At 32.0% G+C, this 7,592-nt stretch overlaps 1 pseudogene; it reads right to left on the bottom strand.

Moving 5' to 3' along the window:
* Positions 1 to 6,922: 6,922 nt before the first annotated feature.
* Positions 6,923 to 7,335, bottom strand: LOC131932409 (NHP2-like protein 1; annotated as a pseudogene).
* Between the last annotated feature and the right edge of the window lie 257 nt (positions 7,336 to 7,592).

The following is a 7,592-nucleotide window of genomic DNA, read 5'->3' as shown; positions in this document are numbered from 1 at the left end:
AGTCTGTATGCTACTTCCCTTTCTTTTGGTGTAATGCTTTTAGTATGTAGGTTTCTAAATGTATCTTTAATGTCTATTATATTGTGTTCACTGGCCCAACTAATTCTCGTGTATAAGGGTGTCGCTTGTTGTTTGATTAGGATGTCGTATATTTTTTTTTTTGTGTCTTACCCAATAATGCTTTTGTTTCCTTTGAATGTTGCTAGCGTTTCTTTATAAAAGCTGCCTATGTCATTTCCCCCATAGTGTGGTGTTATGATGTTTAATTTTAAAATGCTCTTTATGTTTAACCCAATGTAGTATTGTGCTAATGGATGATAATGTGGTTCTATCCTTATTCTATCCAGGTGTTTTAATCGGAAAGTGTTTATTTTAGTATGAATGTCGTGTAGCCCTATACCTCCATTTAATTTGTTTTGTATTAAGGTTTTGTGGCTAATGTTTCTAATCGTGTTTTTGAAAATGAACTCTCTAATGTGCTTGTTTTTTTTTAATAAATGAGTTGGGTATTGAAGAGTTTGTCGATACGAAAATTATTCTTGGAATGATATATCTGTTTATTAATGCAGCTCTGGCAACAATGGTTGTATTGCAGTATTGGTATTTTTCCAGATTGTAATTTATTTTATTTTTCAGTGTGGTCCAAGTTTCTTGGTCGTTTTTTTTGTGGGATCGCTGGTATAGGTTATTCCATAAATTCTGAGTTTGTCAGTTATTGTTATGTCTATGTGATAGTTATCTTTACCTTTCCATTTACCTATACTCATTAATTTCGATTTTTCTGCTTTATTTTTCCCCCGCTTCCTTTCCCAAAGTTGTTGAATTTTTCTGTTCTGAATACAGTCTGTATTGCTTTCTCTGTACTAAGAATATAGTGTCGTCTGCGCAAGCAAGTATTTTCTTGACTACCGTGTTTGGAATGTACAGTCCTTTAATCGAGTTGTCCTGTCTAATGTTTTCTAAGCTAAGGGTGTATAGTAGGGGAGATGAAGGACACCCTTGTCTAACTGATTTCTGTAAAAAGATTTGAGGTTGACTGATGTAAAAACAGCAAAGGAGATAATTGGAAATCGTGATGGAACAATTTATATTTTAATAAAGTTAGGTTTTAGAAAAAGCAAGGGTCTTTATAATAACTGAAACATTTTATATATCAACATATTATGTTTTTTTTTTTACTTTTTAGAGAAGACTGACAAAAAAATATAAATATATTAAATTTACACAATAAATATAATACAATTTTATAACATTGCTTGGTTTAAAACTAGTGACGTTTTTTGCGGATCTTTTAAAAAGTAGTTTCCCTTTATCTATTTTAATTCACAGAAGAAAATACTAAAATTAATATTTATTGTTAAACCAGGGGTCGGCAACCTGCGGCTCGCGAGCCGCATGCGGCTCTTTTGATATCAAGATGCGGCTCTTCAGCTCCTTGAACAAATACTAATAATCTTAATAAAAAAATAAAATATTTAAAATAAAAAAAATGTTAGTGGCTCTTTAAAACCAGGGAAATTTTGAAAATTGTAACTTTTGGCTCTTCTTCTTCAAAAGGTTGCCGACCCCTGTGTTAAACCATTTGAACCAATTTTATTGCTTTGCAATGATTGTTTTTATTTTTTTTTAAGAATTTGTACAAAGACTTATTTTATTTTTATTGTATATGTTATTAACTCTTAAAATTAATAACATCAATATTTGTAACATTTTGTTTGAAATAGTTTAATATTAATGCTTTTTGAAAATTTAAATTCATCAGACTGAGCATACAAAGATTGTACCTGGTCTCATTCCATGGTGTCACCCGGTGCGGCACTTAATGGTGTCACCTACTCAGAGGCGTAGCGACTCTTCCCGGGGACAAACTTTCAATTCTCGATTTGCACACTCCCTCGAACTTTCGATTTGCACCCCACCCCCCTCAAACTTTTGATTTGCACCCCCCCCCACGCTCAAATTTTTCTCTATATATTTTCTATTTTTTGCCTTGCTGTCACCCCCCTAAATGGTGTGACCCGGTGCGGTCCGCACCCCCGCTCCCCCTCGCTACGCCTCTGTTTAGATGTAACGTTAGACTATCTTTTTAAAGGTGCTAGGCTGCAACGGTTACTATACTAGAAACATTTTAAACGCACTAAGGTGTCGAGGAAACCAGTCTATTTCATTAATAAATACTTTTTATTGGTAAACTTGGACGATTTCAAACGTGAAGTTGAAATTGATTTGATTTCAAGTTCATCCCATGCGTTTGAAGTTTTTAAAAAGTGCATTCAGTTTTATGACCGTTATCAATTTATGTGCGTCATTTAGCAACTAGAGTTGTGTAGTCTCACTGGCGTCCTCAAAATGAAATCCGAACTCGATTCTTTCTGATCCGCAGTCGTGCCGTCTACAATCCGACCACGCTTATCTAGTTTCAGTTGTATTTTGATTAATTTTATTTTGGACAAATACTTCAAAAATATATAACAATTATTCTTCATTGGACAAGTGATAAATCAAAGCTAAACCTGCTTTTACCTAACCTGTATATCAGAGTATACTGTTCAACCAAATGTAGGATAAACCTCTTACTTAAACCTGTACCTAACCTAACATTACCGTTAGACCCAAGATCCAACTCAAACCCAAAGCCTTACTCTATATACGAAACAATATTGTTTCTATATGTTCCGTTAACTGAAAATTAAATTAACTTGTCTCCTTAACAATTCAATAGAATTATAAAAATAAAAGAAATAATATTTCATTATAGTTTTTTTCTTAATATTGATATGTATTAATTAAGATGATTTTAAAATTGTATTATTAAAAATTGTTACTTTATAACATCCACGAGTATTACCTTTTGCTAAAAGTAATAGAAAAATAAACACGTTTTTTTTCGTCATAAACATGCAGTGACGTAATTTACAAACTGTACACATCTGCATGACTAGTTGATATAAGCCAACAACTTGTTTACAATCTTTAACCAAGTTTCTTTGAGATCCTCGTCCATAGGCCATCGCCCCACGTCAGTTATGCCTCAAATTATCGATCAATGTTCTGCAACATGTAATATATTAAATTATATTTTAGACAAGTTTGATTTTCAATATCAATATTACCTGATATTTTGTAAACATTTATAATTAAATGAAACCTAAAATATAATTTACACTAGAATTATTCATCCCCGTAATAATATTTAAAATAAAGTTAAAAATCTCCACGATGTAAATTATTAGTTGTAAAATAAAATAATAAAATAATATGCATATACAAGAATACTAGCATTAAACGACCGATGTTGTAAATTATTAAATAACTTGAAACTATGCAAAACATCTGAAAATATGCCTAGGTCATAACAACTTATGAAATCTACTTCACCTGCCCCATTGACGTACTGGAAATCAATTGTTTTACTTTTTCAGTCCCTCCCCCTCCTCCCCTAGCTTCTGCACACATTCTATATATAGATTGTCACTCTAAGACCATTATGGTATTGGGGAGAGGAAATTAGGTGAAATAGTTAACAAATTGAACCTCTATCTATATATATATATAATTCTCTTCTTGGAGACGTTAGAAAACACCAAGCTGTAAGCGCGACTTACAGTCCCCTCTCTTCCTCTCTAGGAAGTCTGGTGAGCTGTGGTTCACGCTAAATGTTTAAATTCGTAGAGCCGGGTTTAGTGACGGTTATTAGGGGCAGATAATTTAGTTTTAAACTATTTGAAACTTACAGGAGGTAAGTAGGCTGCTTTCATGGGGGGGGGGGGGGGATTATCGTCCTTAACGACTTACTGATAGTGTTTTAAAGCAAATATTTTTAGTGCCAGCAGTGGTACTGTCGAATTCACAAATTACGAATTACTGAAATGTAGAAAATAAAACAAATAAATAGACGCCGCGGGTCGGCTCGTTGTGAATATTCAGATGTCATAGCACCTTCCTAGCCACTAACCTTCCCATCATCCCATATATGTGTCGTCATTGTAACTAAAAATAGAATTGGTAAGAGGAAGTTAATGATGTCATACAACTATAGGCCTACAACTTGCCAACTTGTACTTTTATCCTTTTTGTATGAGCCTTTTAGTATCTGTATATGTTTAGTTCGCTGAATCATTTCAGCTTTCTTTGTGTGGTTGAAAGTCGGAAGAGGAGAGAGAGAGATAGGTATGAATACAACGAGGGGGGGGGGGGGGGTTATGGTAGAGAAAGCATTGGGGTCAACTAAATTAGGTTGTCCCTTGACCTACTTCTTATCGTTGCCTTGGTAATCATGTATTCCAAATAAAACTAGGTTTCGTTTTCGATTTTCTTTTTTTTTTTACAAAAGTTTCGTGGCCATTTCAAAAATATATGGTTACATTTATTTAGTTTTATTGTGCCAAATATGCTTCGATTTTACTTATCGTTCGTATGTGTAGACTTGTAGACTATGTGATTCCTGTTCATCAATCATTTAGCAAATTGCTTTTTAACTTCATTGCTCGAGATAGTCGTCATCTATTTACTTGAAGTGACCTTTATTTCGACAATTCTGTTCGTGTTCGCTCCTTGCAGCCCGGCACATTTGCTCTTATCAAGCAATGTTCCAGTACAAAATAGAGTCCGCACAAAAAAAAAAAAGCCACATAATTAAAAAAAAATGACTATACATAGTTAAATAAAGAAATTTTAAAATATTTTAATTTTTTTTTAAATAATTAAAAAAAAAGCACGTACAAATAAAATTCACTTAAGCCCAGAAGAAATCGAATATAAGTTGAAAAATCTAGTAATTTTAAAACAAGATAGTTTTTATGAGACAGATCAAGATGAAGTTGATATAATTACATTATTACATTTGTTGTGTATTAAAACTGAAATAAATGTGTTAAATATAAAGTATAGATATTACATTTTATAACTTAAAATCGTAAAAATTATTTCACACTTACTTTTCGTTAACACCGATCAATAAAAATTAATAACTTACAAACTTATACATCAAAGCTACGTAATATACATAAGCCTTTCTATTCAAAATACACTTATCTATAAAATTGAAGTCTCTACAGTTTATCCTTTAGCAACGAATTAAAACAGTAACTATTATTGTCAAGTTTATACTTAAATGACAAAATAATTTGAGATTGTATTATTATTACATTTTTTCTTTTTTGAAAAATAAACCAATTTAAAACATTTTGTTGTATGTTGTTTCCCCTTATTGTTTTAAATTTACAAATCGAAAGTAGGCTATATACTACGAGAAACTCAATATTTATTAAATTAATATTTATTATTTAAAATGATCAATTAACTCTACTGTTTATAAATAATGTGTATTAACTATTTTATGATTTAACTAATTGTTTGGTTGATTACTTAAACTTAACATTAATGTGAGAATTATTTTATCTTAAAAGTATATATATATATATATATATATATATATATATATATATATATATATATATATATATATATATATATATATATATATATATATTATGTATATATATGTATACATTTTCATAAAGTGGTTTCACAAAGTTCAATAATAATGCTAAAATGTTAAAATAAAAACGTGTTACTTGTTTCATAAAGTAGTTAATTTTGTATTACCTCTAGTTTTATAAAATATGTTAGTTTGTTTGAAAGAGAAAACGACAATGTTATAAAGCTTGATTTCATATTACGTCATAAGTTCTTACGGTTTACTCTTTTTAACACTTTATACTTTTGTTTGTGCGCCAGTTTTTAACATAAAACTTGAACACTGCCTGTGTCTGCTAACAGTCTGCTCGACCCAGGACGTTCCCACCCATGGGTTAATCCAAATCTTGTTAAACCCGTTACAAGTCTAAAATGTATAAACACTCAAATATCATTTCACCGCCCTCGACCCTAAACCTCAAGTTAAATATCGCCATACTCAGATAGTTTGAAATATTTGTATTACTCGCTTTTGTATCGTACAGCCTCCCCAACCCAACTTCTTACTTTTAAAGCAGACAGGTTTAAATATAGGGCTGGTAAGTAGGTCACCAACCAGTTATATGGCTCATGCAGGTGTTATTGAGCCGTAGAACTGGTTGGTGACCTACTTACCAGCCCTATAGGTCGTCACTCAATGCAGAGTGCTATTGGATAGAGGAAGATACGTTTGTCATAAACCACTATACAACTTGTCTGTCAGAGTTCTGTCATTGCTACCAAGAAACTCCATTTCTTAAAAAGTTCCCTGTAATAACAAGATATTTCGGTGCTATAATAGGCATAATAAGACTATGTAATCATGTTAAGTTTTTATAACAATATTTTGAAAAATATGGCAAGCGAAAACATTATAGTTACATTTTTAAAAAGCTGTTTGGGAACAATTGATTACACTAATTTACATATTTTTATATCGAACATAAGCCTTTTTTAAATCAATTCATATATTTATACAAACGCCCTGAACCTCTCTTTGAAGTATTCCGGAATGGTCAGCAGGAGTAGAACAATGAAAGTCAGAACAATTATTTTTCATGAACAAATTACACAATAGTCGTCAATGGAGTATAGCCTAAAACTGTATTTCCATTACACAATATAACATTTTTATCACCACAACGTCGTGCTTGTACTAATCCAAATAAAAAATAAAATTTATCTAAATTATTTATTATATTACTTAATTATTTCTATAAATATTTGTGGCCTTAATAAAATCGGACGTCATTTTGTACTTATTACAGAAATGTTATAAATATTAAAAATTTGGATCAAACTATTTCTTTCTTGCAATGAACATTTGGAACCAATTTTTCAAGGCTATTGGCTAAATTTGTTGTTGTTTTTTTTGTTGTTGCCAAAATAGCAGTTTAATATTAAATGAAAAAAAAGGGTCACAAATATACAATGTAGATGACAAAAATGATGGTGACAACAAATATCAGATGAGCAAACGCTCAATGCTGCGCTGAATGGCTTGAATTTGATTCCTCAGCTGAGAACCTACTTTCTGGATGACAGAGCAGGCAATTACAGGCCTTGATACACCACAAGCACGACCCAAGGCTTGTTTAGACCTGACAAAAATGTATGGGACATTCTTGTCTGCACACAGCAGAGGTAAATGGAGAGGAATTTCTATTGGCTCAGCATCTTCAGTCCAGTGGCGTAGCCAGGATCGTCTCAGTCAGCGCAATAAACTCAGAGGGCCCTCTGTTCAATGTCTTTGTAGCTTCATTAGCCCCCTTTTTAAGCTGCTTGTAGTTGGAGGCTTGCTAAACAAGCTCAAGAATTTTGCTCTGTAAGTTTTTGATCTGCCAAAGGGTATGCTTTGCTGTTTGCTCCTTCGGCCATAATTATTCTGCTAGCTTTTGAATCTCTGATTATATTAATTTGAATATCTAGAATCTACCTCTCTGCGAATAACGTTCGCTTCACGGAGGGACTGAGTGTAACTGGAGTGGGTAAAGACACGTGGGTTGTTTTGTTAGTTGGGGAAAAGTTTTTTTTTTTTTTTTTTTTTTTTTAAATACTTTTATTTGCAATTAAAACAAGTACATCAACATCAAATTTTGTAACATAATTTTGAACACCAAAATGAAAACGAAAGG

Source organism: Physella acuta, unplaced genomic scaffold (assembly GCF_028476545.2).
Source record: "Physella acuta isolate Inbredline_101_S28 unplaced genomic scaffold, ASM2847654v3 ptg002164l, whole genome shotgun sequence".
NCBI classification, from domain to species: domain Eukaryota; kingdom Metazoa; phylum Mollusca; class Gastropoda; family Physidae; genus Physella; species Physella acuta.
The sequence above is the reverse complement of the archived record's forward strand: the minus strand, read 5'-3'. Positions and strand labels throughout refer to the sequence as shown.